General features: G+C 46.5%; 1 long non-coding RNA gene across 4 annotated transcripts in view; it reads left to right on the plus strand.

The window, feature by feature from the left end:
* LOC143176923 (uncharacterized) overlaps positions 1–7867 on the plus strand; it is a 31793-nt gene extending 23926 nt beyond the window's left edge. For all 4 annotated transcript variants that reach the window (XR_013001472.1, XR_013001475.1, XR_013001473.1 and 1 more), the window contains one exon: positions 6700–7867. This is a non-coding gene — a long non-coding RNA (uncharacterized LOC143176923). The remainder of the gene's footprint in view (positions 1–6699) is intronic.
* The last annotated feature ends 9767 nt before the right edge of the window (positions 7868–17634 follow it).

Below are 17634 nucleotides of genomic sequence, written 5' to 3' on the forward strand. Positions count from 1 at the left end.
TTCATCGCCGATTTCTTTCGATGGCACGAACGAGGCTAGCCCGTTTACCCGACGCAACGATCTTCGAAGGGAGATATCGTGCTTGTCAGTGATCGATGACTCGCGCCGCAGAAAGGGGAGAGTATTCTTCGCATGGAAAACTACTCGCGAAAAAAATCCGTCTCCCGTCGCGGTACGGACGTGACCCATGGCAATACAGCATTATTGACTATGTACCCCGTTGGCTATGTGGCTATCCTGTTTTTTGGAAGAATTAAAGGGGTTTAGGAATTTTCGATGTAATTTTTGTACTTATTGCTCAGTCATGGTAGCGTATTAGACGAATTAATATTGAAAGTGAAGTTGTATTTTATGGTTAGAATTGAGTGCCAAGAGGGTTGGAATGAATCATGTGCGATCATTGCTTTGCAATTATTAGAATTATGTGTTTCTGTGGGTAATTGTTAACTAAGTTTATGTACTTGTAAATTTTGTGTGGTATTATGAACCCATCAATTACGTTGCTGGGTAAATTTGCATAAAAACCCGCAATTTATCACGTAGTCTTTGCGGGGAAATGGACGTTTACAAGTTCATACTATAGCGAATTTCTAATTTCGAAAAAGAAATGTGTTATTAACGATGCACGAGCTGTCGACCTTGTTCTACTGCAATTTAGAATGCTCGGCGACTGACTAACGCCGAGGTTCGTCACAACCACACCCGAATACTCTGGATTAGCGCGTCTAGAGCGAGCTAAATGACGACGAAAAATCCTCCCACCAATTATAATGTCGTTTGCGGACACGATACCGTGCCCGTCACGCCCCTGTTTCCGGTTTTCCGCTTGTGAACGATTCTCCGGTGTTTCTGTGCGTGAGACAATGATACCTGGCGACACGTCGGCAACAAAACGACCTAAGAAAACTAAATTCTATCTCTTGTTTTGATCCTTGTTTGCTCTTCTGCTTTCATCCATCGCGACGTCTGAAATTTCTTTCTTCATTGCACTATATCTATTAAACATAAATTCAAATACTCTAAAAGAATCAGAGTCAAATGAAAATCTGATCTTTCTATAAAGACCTATATCAAACTTTAAATAAAATGAAACTCTAATCAACACGTTAACAACGTTAGTGGCTCTTCTCAATATTTGCTACTTGCTTAACACGTTCAGTACCACGTGTACCATGTATGGTACACGCCAATTTCTGTTAGAAAATATTTCTATGGAGCACATGGTCGCAGATGGTGGTACGTGTTACACAGCATTGAGAACATAAAGGAACAATATCAAAATATATAAAAATGACCAAAAACTTGAATATAACTTAATATTTTATTTGAAAAATCAATACAGTTTATAAGTAATATATAACCGAAATTTCTATGCCACGGAACGGGTTAATCCTGTTTCACATAAACATTTCAAACTGAATCAAACAAGTTTCGGTCTAGATTAAGACTTAAATCTTAGATGAGGTGATCCTAGTGATAAACATACGGTTTAAGAAGAAACTGTACCGAGTTAGTCTAAAACTAGGAAAAGCCTCTAAACTGCACGTTTACCGTAATCATCTCCGATATAGTCTTCGCTTTTATCTTTATCACGAAAGAATAAGAGCTATTATACAAAAAACTCCAAATTCTCGTAGCAGTAAACGTGTTAAAACAAACTGGCCATTGGAGAATCGTCTCGAGACCGTTGAACAATCGGACCGCGGAACACCAGAAACCGGAAGAAGCGTGCAAGACTGGGAGTCGGGAGTGCCGAGGGCGTTCATTAAGACCCGTGCACGCTGGATTTCACGGTGGCTAGACGGCAATGGGCCGACAGTGGGCGACACACAACCGGCAAGGCCCGCTCGAATCGGCCACGCATAGTTATTTCCACGACATCCGCGCTGCAAAAGAAGCGACTATTCGGCACGGTCCGGTGATCGGCGATGATAGTGGTTCGAGTGAAATTGGTCACTGTGCTCTGGACAACGGCGAAGGCCGTTGCTTCGACCGCAGTTACGGTCAAGCAACCCTGCGTCATTTCTATGGGGACTGCCTTTTTCTTTCAGCTCGGAACTGTTTGAGGTGCTAGCAACCATTCTACAGTATTGATATTTTATTTCATTCAATTCTTCACACTGATTATAGCTCCCTTCCCTTTCTCTAAAATAATACTTGTACCAGAACACTCTTTCTCTATTGTGATATTTTTTTCTAGTTTAAAGTCACCATATGTTACACGTAAACTTCATAAATCTTATATAGAAAATACATATTTGTTCGATGAAGTGCTCAAGGAAGGATTAATAAGAATCTAAGCTTTAAAGCCTAGACGCCGGCTTGTCCTATGAAAAACGCAAAGCGTTTCAGAAAGTGAATTACGCGTCCCTCATTAATTATTAAAAGCATAACGTGGTGAACAGCTCAAACAAAAATCAATGCAGGTTCCGTTTGAATGTACCGCGAGACAGCCCAGGGAACTTGAAGTAGTCTGGCCTCGTGTTTTCGAACAGTAATTGTTAGATGCGTTTTTGTATTCTAAAGTAAAGGATCGGTAAATAAACCGAGCGAAAGAATGATCGCAGTGAAAAGGTGGACCACCAGTCCGAAAAACCGATTCACCCTGAAAGTCGGGAGCAGCAAAACAATGCAATATCGCGCGGCTATTCTGATTCAAATTTTTCGACCACCGTCGAGCTTTCGGCCGCCCCCTCGCTCCCATCCCCGAACGGGAATCGACGCGTACAGCGTTTCCGCGGCGTTTACAAAACACCGTTTGCCCGGAACACCTGTTAATCGTCCCGGAAACGCGCAATCCCTCTCGGGATTGTTTGTCGCCCGTGTGCTCGCCGGGCTCGATTTTACCCAAAGGAAATTACGAAAATATTCTCGCGCCGCCCTCGCGACAGATTGGCGCTGAATTGAATGGAAATTAGAGTGACTGGTGGAAAACAAAGGGAATATTTCTTCCGTTTCGCGCTATATCCGTTGCCGACTTTTCAACGAGTGTTCGCCTAATGACACGATTGGCGACGAGGTTGCAGCCGGAATCGTTTATTATTGCGAATCGATGGGACAGGAGGAAAACGACCATTCGTTCGCCACCATAGCGGAATTTATAAATAATTAACCGGCGGTAATTAACGCCGACGCGCGTTTCACCGTGCTGGTTTAATTCACGCGCAACGTTTTCCATTGATGAAAAATTGACGACTCGATCGCTGTTGCGGCGGCCGCGTTTCGAACCAGGCTACAAATTTCATGGGTTCGTGGCGCACTCAATTTCATCGATGAACTTAATCGAACGTTGGCTACTGTGTCTTAATCCTCGTGTACTTTTTAAGTAATTATTTTTGATTTTCATCGACTCGCGTTTGAGTTATCGGTAAAATTTATTTGAAGGAATGTATCATTTTACAAGCGTGTATAATGGATACTTGAACATTTTTATAATGCGTAGAACTGTTCGAAGTTAATTTTCAAGGAAGATGAAATTTAATGAATACACGAGAATTAACCCTCTTTCTTTGTAACATACGTATAATTCAATATTTCATTTCACTTTTTCTTAAACCCAGAATAATCTCTGGATAAATCATTAAATTCCAACATTCTATATACCAGCTGCCCATAATTTTTCATTTAACCACAGAAAGTGTATATTACAGAATGTCCCTCAATCGAGCATCAGTGTTTTTTTCCAGTTTAATTTAGCCCATAAAATGTCAATTTGCATGAACTTCCGCAGTCCATTCACCACCCTCGTGTGGATTAACAGGGATCGTTCGAGTCACCTCGAATGGACACATCCTCGAAACTCACCCCCGCGTGTTCAGGCCCCGCTCGTGCAAGGTCCGTCCGGCAGCTGAGGGGATGGTTTAAAATGAAAAGGTAATGACTTGTGACCGGAGATCATTTCGAGTGGCCGCGTATCGGCCGGACAATGGTCATTGTTGGCCAACACGGTCGCAGAGGGATGATTGCGCACCCCCGCCAGCAGAGCAGGAGGTGGTGGGTTGTGCGAGAGCGCGCGCGGTAGAGGGGGCATGATTTATTTTTCCTCGCTTTTAGAGCGCCACCCGCGCCACGCTCGGTCTTTCTGTGCTCGGCAACAATGAAGGCATGCCTCTGTTTTGACGATCCGGCCCGTCTCGCTGTCAAAATAGGTCGTTATTGTTGCCCGCTCGTGGGAAGTAACAACGAGGTCCCCGTCGCGTTAACAGCTGTATTGTGTCGCGTGGATGCGCTTTCCTCGTCGGGTACCAGCCGTTCCGCGGGAGTTTATTATCAAATAGAAACTCCGGTCTAACATTCATTAGATGAAAGTTCCACAAAGCTTAGGGGACGAAGCTCTGGAAGGGTGAGTTTGTTTTCTATTAGCGGTTCCGCTGAAAATAATATCTAGTTAGTTTAATAATACCTAGCTAATATCGAGAATTCTGTATTTCTGGCTATCACAAACTATTCTCGTAATTAATTCTTCATTACTATCAAGGAATGTTCCTCAGTTTGTACTTTTTGAATATTTTCCTATGTTACAAAGGCAAGCTCCTGGGGTCTACAAATTACCATATAAAAAAGATACTCAAAGTCCATGTCATGCAGCGGTGCATTCCCTAAAGACTTCGTACAAGTATAACAAGCATTTCTACGCGCATATATACTGTTCACTCCAACATTCACCCGCCAGCCAAAAATTTCCCAAATTACCGGATCAGGGTTCTACCGTTCTTCATCGCGGGGGGCTAAGATTTCCTCGTCATACCGACTAACAAGGCCCTCTCGTAGCCGGAGAAGAAAGCAAGCGGAAGGGTATGAGGCACGCGACCTCTTCGCCAAGGAGATCATAGTAAAGGTGTACAGGAACTCGAAAACTGCATGTTCTCGCAGAATTTTGCTTTGCAGTACACGATCGATTCGAAGATTATCTAGTCCAACTTTTCGAACACCTGCAAAATCCTAGATTCTAGATAGAAGAAGAAGAAGAAGGGTCTAGACAGGCCTCGAGAACTTAGGAAACGAGAGTACAATGTAGACAACTGGCTCTTGTTTACAGAGTCGTCTGTCGGCCAAAGATACAAGGAGCAACGAGTACGAGAAGGAGGGTGGAGAGTCGGAGGAAAGGGGGCGAGGATGAGAATCCCTGACGCAGCAGAGACAAAAGGACCCCCCGATACCAAGTACGGACGGACTGTCTGTCGTCGGGCTGTCAGTGAGCGTCTGCCTTTTCGTATAATTCGGCTAGGGTGGGGGTAGGCGGTGGCCGAGGCGATGGGGACCAAGGGGAGTCGGAGGCGCCATCTTAGTCTGCATTCCATTGTTTTAGATGATTCATACGCGGCCCCGGCCCCGGAGGGCCTCCTAATTTATTAGTTTGAATATCGAGCAGAGGGAGCGCAACGGGGCCCGCGCGACGAGGAGGAAGAAGACGAGACGAGCCCAACGAATGGCGAAGGGCGAGAGGAGCCGACTAGCTGGGTGGCCGGGGACCGTCTGTTGTTTATACTCGCGTTCCCCCGCCCCCGGCGACCCTCAGCCGACTCCCTTTACTCCTTCTTTCCTGTTCGCTCTTTCCCTTCTTCTTCTTCTTCTTCTTCTTCGTCGTCATCTCCTTCTTCTTCTGCTTCTTCTTCTTCCACCTCGTCATTCGTCTTCTCCTTCATCTTGCTCTTCTTTATCCTGCGTTCCTTCGATCTTGACAAAACCTTGCCGTCCTCTCGTACGATTTTTCTTGATCGAGCTGGGACGTTACTTCAGCGTAGGGGTAGTTTTTAGAGAGTTAACGAGATTGCTTCTTTATTTATTGTGGGATTTTCAATTTGGTGGGATTGTTGAATGAACTGTGATCTTAGAAGTTTGTTGGTCTGTTCTTCAGTATTTGTAATGAAGTAACATTTGATCTAGTGTCCTTTAGATTTTGTTGCATTTGTAGGTTAATGGTAACTTGGGACATTTTGAAAATTATTTATCACATCCAATACTAAGGAATATGTTCAGCGCAACAAAAAATAGCTTTGGTCCCTTTTCCTAGAAACTATATATAATAAACTTCACAAAAATGAAAGTGCTTCACTCGAGCTGTGTCATAGGGATTGCAGCGAGTGATCAAATTAATAACACCGTCCGTGTGAATGAACGCTAATCCATCGCCAGCAATACTCAACCACGTGTTTCTCTCCGTCGGCTCGATTCCCGGTAGTCGGTTGTCTTTTCCCGAGGATTTGAACGTTAGACAGGCGGATCACGTACGGCAGGTGTGCCACGGATCCGGCGAATAATATTTTATTCCCGGAATTTCGCGAGGGAATCGCGCGCGGACGGACCGCCGATGGGTCAAAAAGAATGCCGGGAAGCGAATTTACATAGCGCGGCGATACGCATCCCGAAAATGCGGCCTGGCTGTTCCCCGTGAATAATATCACTTTCCGGATTATTGATAGGGGACGGGATCCTATCCGCTCCGGAGAAATAGATCTTAATCCTTCGCCGATTGGATCTTGATTGCACCTGTAAATTCGCGACGCTGTGTTCCTCGATTTCTGACATCTATTATTCGAAGAATTGATGATCGGAACGCAGATCGTTGTCCATTTACATGTCCCGATATTATCAACATTTCCAGAGATATTTCTAAAGTAATTTACGATCCTCAAAAAAGCATTAGGCAATGTTTTCATATTGCAAATTAATAATTCATATTTCCCCTATTTTGTACAGATCAGATCGCAATCCGGAATTTCTCTACAACTGCAAGACCACCTCGACCAACTTAAGACATCTAACGACCATCGCCAAACTCCGCACAAAACGTCACGAAAGGAAATACTCGATCCATTATAATAAGTAAGCTTTCTTACAGTATCGCATCAATCCAATGGAACCAAAAAATAAGCTCACGCCCGACATCCTCATCATCGATATCAATACCGTCCGGTGCCAAGAATCTTCTCGCCCAATCTCGGTACTACCGAAGCCGCCTCCAAAGAAGATCGAAGTCCATAACTACAGTCATCCGGGACCAGGTGGTCACGTCCGAAATAGATGCTTTGGAGAACGCCCGTGGCTGCGGAATGGGAAAGAACCTTCGCGCTGGAGCCGCGTTTTGTCAAACGCGATTTGGCCCCGCGGCACGTATCAAGATACGCATCTTATGGGAACGTTCCAGCCGGGTCGCGCCTAGAAAAAAAGACGAGTGAGGAGCAAGGTGGTCGGCGCGGCGGTGGAGGAGGACGAAACTTAGCGACGAACGAGGAGGTGGAGAGGTGGTTTAATGCGGGGTGGCGGAGGATCGGAGAGGAGGGAGGGCGTATTACGAGCGGCCACAGCCAACGTAATATTCATCCCGGGTCCCGGTCGAGGTCAGCGGGGCCATCAGGCGGACTGGAGATGAATGAAAACTAGGCCCACGCCACGGCAGGGCACGGCGCGGCGCGGCGCGGCACGCTACGAGGAGGACTAGTGGCAGAAGCGGAGCTGAATGAGGCCCCATGGCGGAGGGTAATGGGGCCCGGCGGTCGTAAACGGCTGCGTAAGCCGCCGGGCCAATGGGGAGGAGGCGAACGATGCGGCTAATTCAGCGACAATGAAGGTGGTTGGTCAATGGTAGTGAGTCAAGGGTAGCCCGGCTACTGAAACACCGCGTTTTCGGCCCTCGCCAACACGACCGTGTTCGCTGGAAGCGTTCGTGGAACCACGTGAACCTGGTGGTTATCTGTGCCTTTTTGTAACGTACACTAAAAAAATGATCTCCTATGTGATCCTGATCGACAACATTAGTGAATTGTTGTGGTGGAACGAGAGAAGTGTTGTTTGATAAGATATGTGTATCAGACCCAAGAGGATCGAAATAATGCGAGGAATATTATTTTGTAAAATGAAAAGCATTGCGAGGAATTGATTAAAAAATTGTTTATTCTATAAATAGCTGTTTTCTTTGCCCGCGTTCACCGTGTCCGATTCTTCTTATTCGGTAATTTCGTAGGAAGTCCCCGAGACGCTCGGGACCTTTCCATGGAAAGATTGAGGGGCGCTATTACGAGTACAAAATATAGTGCGCGTAAAAAATATTTTTACACTCGCTCGCAGTAGAGTAATTAGCAAAAAATCCCGGGTATATTAAAGTATATTACACGCGAGCGATATAGAGCGGCGAAAAAAAGGTGATCCGAAGGTTTAATGGATAATGAAAGAGTTAAACGAAGAAAATTTATGCGATGCAGTCTGGGAATCGATAGAATTATCCTCGAAAGGAACGGGCGGACGCGTGCAGGCGCACCTTTTTACGCGGCCGCGGGCCCTCGATGAACGCGCGCCGTGGCCCGTCACCTCTGCACGAGGCAGATGAGTTCCCAGGCGGTTTTTGGCAATAAAGATGCCCGATAGGAGGGTTCGTGGCACGAATATAGAGCAAGCACGCCGGACTACGCCGGACACGTTATACGAAGCGCCGTTCGCCGGGCGTTTCGGTTTCAAAAAGAAATCGTAGATACGCGGTGCGATACTATGGCGGGGCCGAGGACACGCGAAACTGCTGAATGGAGCACGTCTGCCGGGCCGAAGTGTGGGAATCCGTCTTTTTCCTAGCGTATTTCAGCCTGGTGTGCCCTGAATTCAAATAAACGGGGAATACGTAGGCCGCGATCGGGCACCGCCGCTTCTTCACCGCTGCAAAAAGGCCTCGATGTCGCGGGACACGTACGATCGCTGTCCTTTCCCGTCCGAGAAGAAGGCGCGCGAAACACAAGAATTTTATAATTCCTATCGCGGGCCCAGGGGTTCTTCGAATGCACCCCGAAATCTCGGCTTTCAAAGGGTGGAACGGCAACACCTTGTTTTAATATTCTCGGGCCATTATTATTCTTCAACTTCAGAATGGACGGTTGTAATTATCATTTGAAAATTGTTGAGGCTTGTCTTGTTTGTGATTTTTAAATTAATCGGAGGCTCTATTGATTATTACTTTTCATTGAACTCCTAGAGTGTCATTTTGCTAAATTTGTATTTCATATTTATGTAGGTAGACAGGGTTACAGACCAATGTTCATAATAAATTCGAACTAAAGATTTTCAATAAGAAAGTTGATTTTCCTTTGTACTAAGACTGCACATTTTGCAGTGGTATATTTGTAACATTCATGTAGTTCCTTTATAGGTCTAGATCTTTACGATCCAGATACCAATACGACTCGAATCAGTTCGCGAGTAAGGGGGACTTAAGAACCCCTGCACCTGTGGAAGAAACGCGCCGGTTTTTCTACGGAAACCGGCATTTTTCGGGATAAACAGCAACCACGATACTTACCGTCATTATTGTCGTAAATTCGGCGAACCGTACAAGAACCGAGCCACTCGTTTCCCGGAGGGGATTTCTTAATCGTTTTGCGTGATCTTCGAGGCCTGGTTTACCGCAGGAAACCGCGCCCGTCGTTCGCGAATTCGTTATTCGAATATCATCGCCAGAAATCCTCAACGGACAATTCCGGACGAAAGACACTGAATCCTCAACTTCGATGAAATTTCAAAAAATAAAATCTTCAATCCCAAAACACGTTCCACCCGTTCCAATCGACCACTTCAATCCATTAGATCCTCGAATCGCGCTGCTAGAATCACTTTTTCCGAGAGAGACCGTACGAAAAGGGGGAATCGCCTCGTCGGATAGACGCATAAGAAAGCGCTGCGAGTTTCGGTCACTGGAGTATGCAAATCCTTGGACGGCGCGGGAGACACACTGGCGAACAAAAAACTAACTGAACCTGTCTGGGAGCGTCGCTGACATGAAAGGACGCCGATCGCGGTGCTAATTAAAGGAGAATAAAAAGAACTATTAGCGGGCAAGAGTTTCGCTTGGCCATGTCAAAATCACAAAGAAAAAGGGGTTGCGAGAGGAGGATTACACTACCTCGGCGAGGAAGGGTGTACGCGGAAGAGGAAAGGGGTGAGCGACAGAGAAGGAGGGCAAGGATCGTGGCTCGCAGGGGGTTGCCTGGGACTGCGTCGGCAACGAGGGGCGCGGGGAGGTGAGACGAACCCCCTTCGTTAGGAGACGAGGCGAGTCCTGAGAGGTTCGCCGAAGAGTGATGCACTCGAGGCCTGCATCCCCTAAGTCGCGATGAAAAAACATGGCCGACGGCTCGAAAGGTCTGCCATCGAATTCATTATCGACTACTCCGCCCTCCGGACAATCGAGAATCCTCCGCGAAATTTCCCCGTCACTCCTTTTTTTACCTCTCCCTTTCCGCCCTGTTTTCATTTGTTTGTTGTAATTTCGAGATCTCAATTGCAAATGGACGAAATCATCGATAAAACGTCACGCGGTTTGCATTGTAAAACAGGGGATTCGTTGCAAAGTGTGTTAACAGTTACTATCACAGAGTTGGTCCAGTTTTGTGTGAGTTGTGTTAATTGATGTGGGGGTCGTTAAATTGGGACATGGAAAGGGGATGATTGTTATCTTCGTTTGGGTATTGTTTTCTTTGAGAAGTCTAGTCGGAAATAATTCCAAGACTTACAAGTCTCAATAGACGTTCAAATCTAATAAAGCATTATAAGTATATAAAACATATTGTACCCAATTCTGAATATGTGATCGCATAAGTGACGTAACGCGACAAAAGAGGGCAAGCTTGAAATTGGAACCACAAGCACCCGGTGTCAACGGTGGTCGAATATTGTTCCCAGGAATTTTCTCGCGTGTAAAAAAGACAGGTATCGTCCCGGGACACGAGATTCCTGGTCTGTGGAAGATGAGCGTCCAACGGCGACGTCATCGCCCATTATTTCCGGCCGTCCTGATTAAACGGTCTTCGGTTGACCGTCGCATTTTCCTAATATGTACCGGCTATAAATCCATCGAATTACTTTTGCTCGTTCGCTCGAATGATTCATAATACTTCTTTCGAGACCTCCTGCGAACCAGGCCGTGGAAACGTGCAATGAATCTCGGAGACTCCCGATGGAGCCTCCGTCCAGCGGCGCTCGGTGCCCTGGGCCGCGTCTTTACGCTTAATTCCAGCTACCTTTCTGGCAAACACGATCGTTTATGGTCACTTAAGGGGGGCAAGCGTTACCAATTACCCTGCTACGGCTACCGGCGGCGGTTCTCGGTACCGTCGCGAGGACCTCTTCTCCATCCACTGATTTGTACCTTCATTCTGCACCGGCCATCGCGTTCCGCTCGTATCTTCGGACGTCTATGCAACGTTTCTTTTATTCTCTTTTACTAGTGAATTGAAAAAAAATTATATTTTAAAACGTTCGTTTTAAACGTCGCGTAGACTTTTAGAGATTCTGTGTCACCGAGACGGAATAAAGTGGAACATTCGTACAGAGACTCTTTTTTCACTGTGAATGTACGAACAACCCTTCTAAGTAATAATAGGTAGATTGCATCAAGTTTGTAGACGAGCTCTAAGGAATTGAGAATGTTTAAAATTGATTTTCTCGCGCGAATGATGAATATATTAGTAAAATTTATGGTTCACAATTGTTTTCAAATTTATATGCATTACAGTTTAATAGTAAACGTTTCGCAGTGAATAGACGAATGACAAAACTTTCATTTTGTAAGTAAACAATACTTTAATTAATAAAGTGCATTCCTCAAAATTAAGAGTCACTACTGTAGAATATTCAGGGGGTTATAGAATCCTCTGCCGACGGACGCTGGGACAACCACCACTCGAAAGATAACATTCTCTACTCCTAATTTGCAAGTATATTATCCTTTTCCTAATACCATTGTACATTATTCCATTTCTGTAAGGAGGTAATAAAAAAAGACACAGACGAAAGCCTTTCCTACATGTCAGAAACCGTCGTCCATCTTGCTCAAAGCTGTCTTGTCGTCTGTCTTCCACGGATCAATGAAATGAAACCCCTACAAAACCGAGATCCATAATAAACTTCAATTTTTTAATTACCCAATATTAACACACCCCTTAAACAACTCAAAACAATCAAATTTCTTCAATCATTTCCAAATAATCCATTCAAAGAAAATAAATCCACCCCTTGTTATCCCAAATTTATTCATTTCAACGTCTAATACATTCTCTTGAATAAAAACATCTTCTCGTTTCAACTGATATTCTACATTTCCTCCACGATCAACCCCTACAATTCAATTCTAATCACATTAAAAAATCAGAAAACAATCCCACCTCTCCTAAGAGTCTCCCGCAGTCAAGGATTAATTCTCTAACGCAAACTCTTAGTGATCAGAAATCCCTACAACTCCAGGGTGGAACAATATACCCAATCAAAGCGAAATCTCCCGCCGAAAAATCGCCTAACGGTCAAACACCGATAACGATCTCACAAACACGAAGTTTCCCTATTTCCGGTCGAAGCCGGGACCAACGGCAGTACTCGTTCACGCACCCGGTGTATACATATTTGTCCGTGATCAGCGGGGATAGTTTACCGGTGCGGCATATTCTTTCGTCTTCGGGTCACGTGACCGCGGTACCGATTCCAACCGGGAAACTCCCGTGGGAGCCGCGCCCGGCCCCGGAACCGTTGTTGGCGCGAGCCACACGAAACGAGGATCGGCCGGCGGTTCGACGGCGCAGAATTAGGTTCGTTAGCTGATCGAGTTAGCCAGCTCGCGGTCAGCACTGATTAGAACAAACTGACCGGGCTACGCCACTTGATTGCGAATCCGGGGACAGAGGTGGCCGAAGAGAGGATCGAGGGCGAAGGGAACTCGCGCTCTGCGGAACAGGTTCGTGACCGGGAACTTCGTTCCGGTGTTTGCCGTACAGGCGCAATCGTTTTCGATGTTCGGTCCACGTCCAGAATGAAGCTGCAGGGCGATCTTGGAAAAAACGTTTTTCGAATTGGGAAAGTTGGAAAATGGTGGCCTGGTTTTGGTTGGTTTAGGGTATTTGTGAAATTCTTGGGAAAGTGCTTTTGTTGGGAGAGTGTGACTCAGATTGAACTCCATGCATTACGATTTCTTTCGTAACTGTAGCTGACGGAATGATTTAAATAAAAGTTCAGTGAAAATCAATATTTATAGTTAGTGTAGATATTCAGTAGATATTGATAGATAAATCATGTTTGTAAAATTAAGTATGAATTTCCAAAATTTCTAGAAATCTGTCTTGTTTTAGCCTATATGTAAATCTTGCATCCGACTATAAAAGCATTACCCCCGAATTTATCCTTTCCTTATAACAAGCAGTTCATATGAGGAGATTTACAAATTCCCTTTCCTTTTTCTCTGAATTTAGGTAGCATGAAATGTTTGAGGACAAAATCAGCCAGAGCTTTCCACCGCGCCGACACTCGTATGTTAGGTATCAAAAGGAGCAAGCGACGCTCGGTAATTTCTATCGGGGCCGGTGTAAGTCGTAGTTCACGAAATTACTAGCTCTGTAGAAGGATAACAACCGCGTCTGTACGGTCGGGTCCATTTCGCGGTGCGCACGCGAGCTTTCAAATGCTCAATAACCGTCGATCATAAATCCATCAAGTCGATCTCCCTCTCTCTCACCCTTCCCTATTTCTCTCTCCGACCAACTGCGAGCGTTTCCTATCGGAACAGATCCTGGAAACGTAGATGCGGTCTAAACGGTCGCGTCTTTACGCTTAATAACCCGTGGCAGGTCGACTTGCTCGTTTATGGCCGTTCGACGCTCAAGTATTGCCAATTAGTCAAGTCGGACCATCGAAGACGCTTCCACTGACGGTCTTTGCCGGGCCCCGGCTGCATGGAAATCGCGGTGCCATTCATGGGATCTCGTCAGAGCCGCGTCGGGAGTGGCCGTGCACGCGCGCGGATAAAATAATGGAACCGGCTAGGAAAGTTTATTCGACGACCAAATCTTTTGCTCCGTGATACCTTCTGCGGTGAATCGATTGTCGACGTCGGGAATCGGTACGCCGCGCACCAGATCCGAGCCGCTACGTCCCGGTAAATTATAAGACGATTCGATCCTTTTCGCCGCGCACTCACTAATCAGACGAATAGAAGAGTTTGCGAGCGCTTTTGGAAATGTTGTGGAAATATTGTAAGACTCGACTGTTGAAATCGATTTATGTTCAATGGAAGCTGGACTTCGAGATCTTATTAAAGCCTTGTTTGCCTAAGTAACATTGAAATTGAGGAATTATGGTATATTTACTGTCACAGGTAGTGAATAGTATCTTGTTGATAAATCTGCAATTGTTTTGTTAAATTCACAATGCTGTTTTTGAATTTCTTGGTAAAATTAATGAGAAGATTATAGATGGAACACCTAATGGAATTGAGTGTATTACATGTACGCACAGTTGTTCCTTGATCTTATATTCTTAGAATCAAAATAATACCTTATTTTAAACGAGTCAATACTGATAAAGAAGTGTTTAATCTGGAATGTAGTGGCCATATCCGCTATGCGTCTCAATGCTTCCTCGTACACAGAAGTTCTCCACTTGTTTCTTCAAACGAACATGATCTCTGATGAAGATGACAGTTGAGCAGATTCGGGGAACGGTGTTAATGACGAAAAAACTCGCGCGATCGCCGTTAACAGGAGAAAAGAAAACGCGACGTGAGAGACTACATCGTCATTCTGCTCTAGTTTCTCACGGGGAGAGTTCGCGCGCGCGAGCGCTCGCTGGAAGCGCGTATCGAAAACGAGGCTGATTGATGGCGGGACGGATCGGAAACGAAGGAACGGGTAGAAGAAAAACCGTGGAACAGGGTCGATGCTGCGGGTTTCTTGCGGCCGAGAGCGGCCTGCACCTGCGGAACCCTCGCATTTTGCACGAAATTGGAAAGCCGTTCGAAAAACTCGATGTAACTCGGCCCGGGGAGCACACGCCGCGTGAGAAATCGCCGGTCAGTGAAAGTCCCGGCCAAATTAAGTATCGGCTGCATGCATATTCACGATTTCAGATAGGTACCTGATTAGAACCTATCCAGCCAAAATTGAGGAATAGTGGACCCTCCGTTTGATCAATACCTCAACCCTTGCTGGTCTCTTTCAATAACAGATAGTCTCAATATAGAAATTATCCAAAATAAAATCCTACTGTCTTAAAAGCTACAATAATTTTATAATCTGATATTACTTACACTGCGGATGTTTATGATCATTTTTATTTCATTATACCGCTACATTATAAAGTGAACGAGAATGAAGATAGAAAGCCTTTCTGTAACTAGATACCATAAAAGTACTACCAATTTTCATCAGCACACACGTCTCACACTCCACAAACTCGATGACGCAAACGCATAAAAATCCACAGTCCAATTACACCTATAACTAACCTGATCGCAGCAGAAACTTGTTACCCAAAAATGTTCCTCCCAGTAGCTCATCTACCGACAAATCGTCGTACGAAACCACGAATCCCGTCCCTCGTTAATGTCTCGCCGGCGGTCCGGCACGGCGTGGGCAGGTCGCGCGGCGCCGCGGCAACGTCGAACTGGAGAAACGTATCCGTTTTCCTCGCGGGACCACGATCAGCATTCGAGCAGGCTCGATCGAGAGCGAAGAATCGGCCGCGCGGCCGTAAAAACCGTACAATCACCGGCAGGGTACAGCTGGAAACGTTACCGAGCCCGTCCGCCGACTAATTACAACAGCCTCGGCCGGCAATCAACGCGCAGGCGTCATGTGTGGTCCCGGGGCCGATACGATCTGCCGGTCCCCGAGAACGGTATCATAACTATTCATGAAGGATGATCGACGGGGCGGTTGACCGAAGGGGGTTGCTAGGGGAAGAAAAAGGGGGCCGAACGGCCCATAGACCCGAGGATTTCGCGTTTGTGCCCGGTGCCGCACATCCGCCGGCGATCCTTGCGGATCCTGCCAGGACAATGCGGCCCTCTCTTTACTTCGTTTTTTATTCCTTCGCCTGCTTCCCTCGGTTCCCGTACGGCTCCACACCGTCCGAGACCCCTGCCCCCACCGCCGAACTACACCCCCGCGCTCTTCCGTCCCCGTTTTCACGTCCGGGTCGTTGCCGGGTAGCCCCGCGATCGGCCGAATGTCCGAAAAGACGCGGCCAACAGGAGCCCCCGCACCGTCTCGTCGTGGTGGTTCGCGGGGGCTGGAGGGAGGACAAACACAGAAGTATGATCCAACATGAAAGGACGCCGCCGAAGCAGCCAGGACTTGTCCCCCGGGCGTACTCAAATTTGGATTTATGCAGGACCAGGCCCGCGCTCGTTTGCCACGCATGCAAATCGGCCCGCGCGATGCGAACGCCGCTCCGGCCACGTTCGAAACCACGGTATCGCGCGCGGTCCTGCGACCTGCATCCTCCGGGGCGCTGCTGGTTCCTCGCGGAATAGTTTGTGAATAGAGGGACTTGTAAAATCTGTAGGCATTGTAGATTTTTGGATACTGCTTGAGTTAACTTCGAACCTTCGTTTGGAATTCTGTTGTATTCTGAAGAAATTTGTAAACCGTTTTCGTACATCGTTTAGTTCTTACGCTGCTACGTTTTTCTGTTGGAGAAATAAAAACGTTGCCAAGTAAAAACGACTCAGTACCAGTCGAAAGATAATGTCTCTTTGAATATTCTAGACGACGGAGCAAGATATTTCGAACATTTCATATTCAAAACACACCCACCCCACGATCTCATGGTACTAACTCGGTCCCATTTATAACGGGCAAAATGATAATGCACCAATTACCTGAAGAGTTCGCGAGGGTTAATTCCGTCGGCTCGAGAAGACGAACATTTCGTCTGGGGCTCTTTATTATTCAACCATCTTGAAATCCGATAACCGAAGAGGTCTGGGCTCTGCCACTCGACGCAAGAAAAGCACAAGATGATTATTAGGCGCGTATACATTCGACCGCGGGACGATCGAACGGCACCGATGCCGTTTCACCGATCCAACGAATTCCGATGCGATCCGTGGATCTATCCTTTTAATATGGACACCGCGGTAGGAACAATCACCGATCGATTACTAGTTAGACACTTTGCTACACGATTCCCTAAAGCGTGACTAAGGAGTCGAAGACACGCGCGGGGGTCTACGCGCGACCTCTGGTCTTTCTAGAACTCTATGGGTATTCAGCTTGGGTACCCAGGATCGTTTGCCATCGGTATCGACGTCGGCGATCGCATTAGTACAGGGACAAGGGTACACGGTGTTGGGCCCGTGATCAGCGGTGCCGTCATTGAAATGGCGGTCACGATCGACGGAGACATCTAGGATCGAGCTGGTTTCTCGTCACCTGGTCCCCGGCTTCATCGATCGTACCCCGAGGCGTCTCGTATTCCTCGGGTGATCCCGGTCCCGTGACCTTTCACCGAATTTTCGCCGCGTACACCCGAGAACGAGCGCGTTTAATAGCGGTTCGGCTGAACGCACGTAAAACCGCCGGCGCAGGATCAAAGGATCACGTCGCTCCTACGCACGTCGCATCGTCTTGCCGCGCGCAGCACGCTGCTTCGTGATGGGCATGGGACCGATTGCATTATACCCGACGGATGCCACGATCCTTGGATAAACACCGGAGCTAGATCGTTTTCGGGACCGTCGGTGCCCTAGGCTGATCAGTTTTCTTTCGTGACCTTTAAAAGGTGCTCATTCGACCTTGTGTTTAATTAGATGTTTGTGAGTGGGATTTAGAATTGGAAGGATGGGAATTATTAGAGTAATGTTAAATTAGAAAGTTTCCTGTTTTGAAT

Source organism: Nomia melanderi, chromosome 1 (assembly GCF_051020985.1).
Source record: "Nomia melanderi isolate GNS246 chromosome 1, iyNomMela1, whole genome shotgun sequence".
In the NCBI taxonomy this organism is placed as follows: Eukaryota; Metazoa; Arthropoda; class Insecta; order Hymenoptera; family Halictidae; genus Nomia; species Nomia melanderi.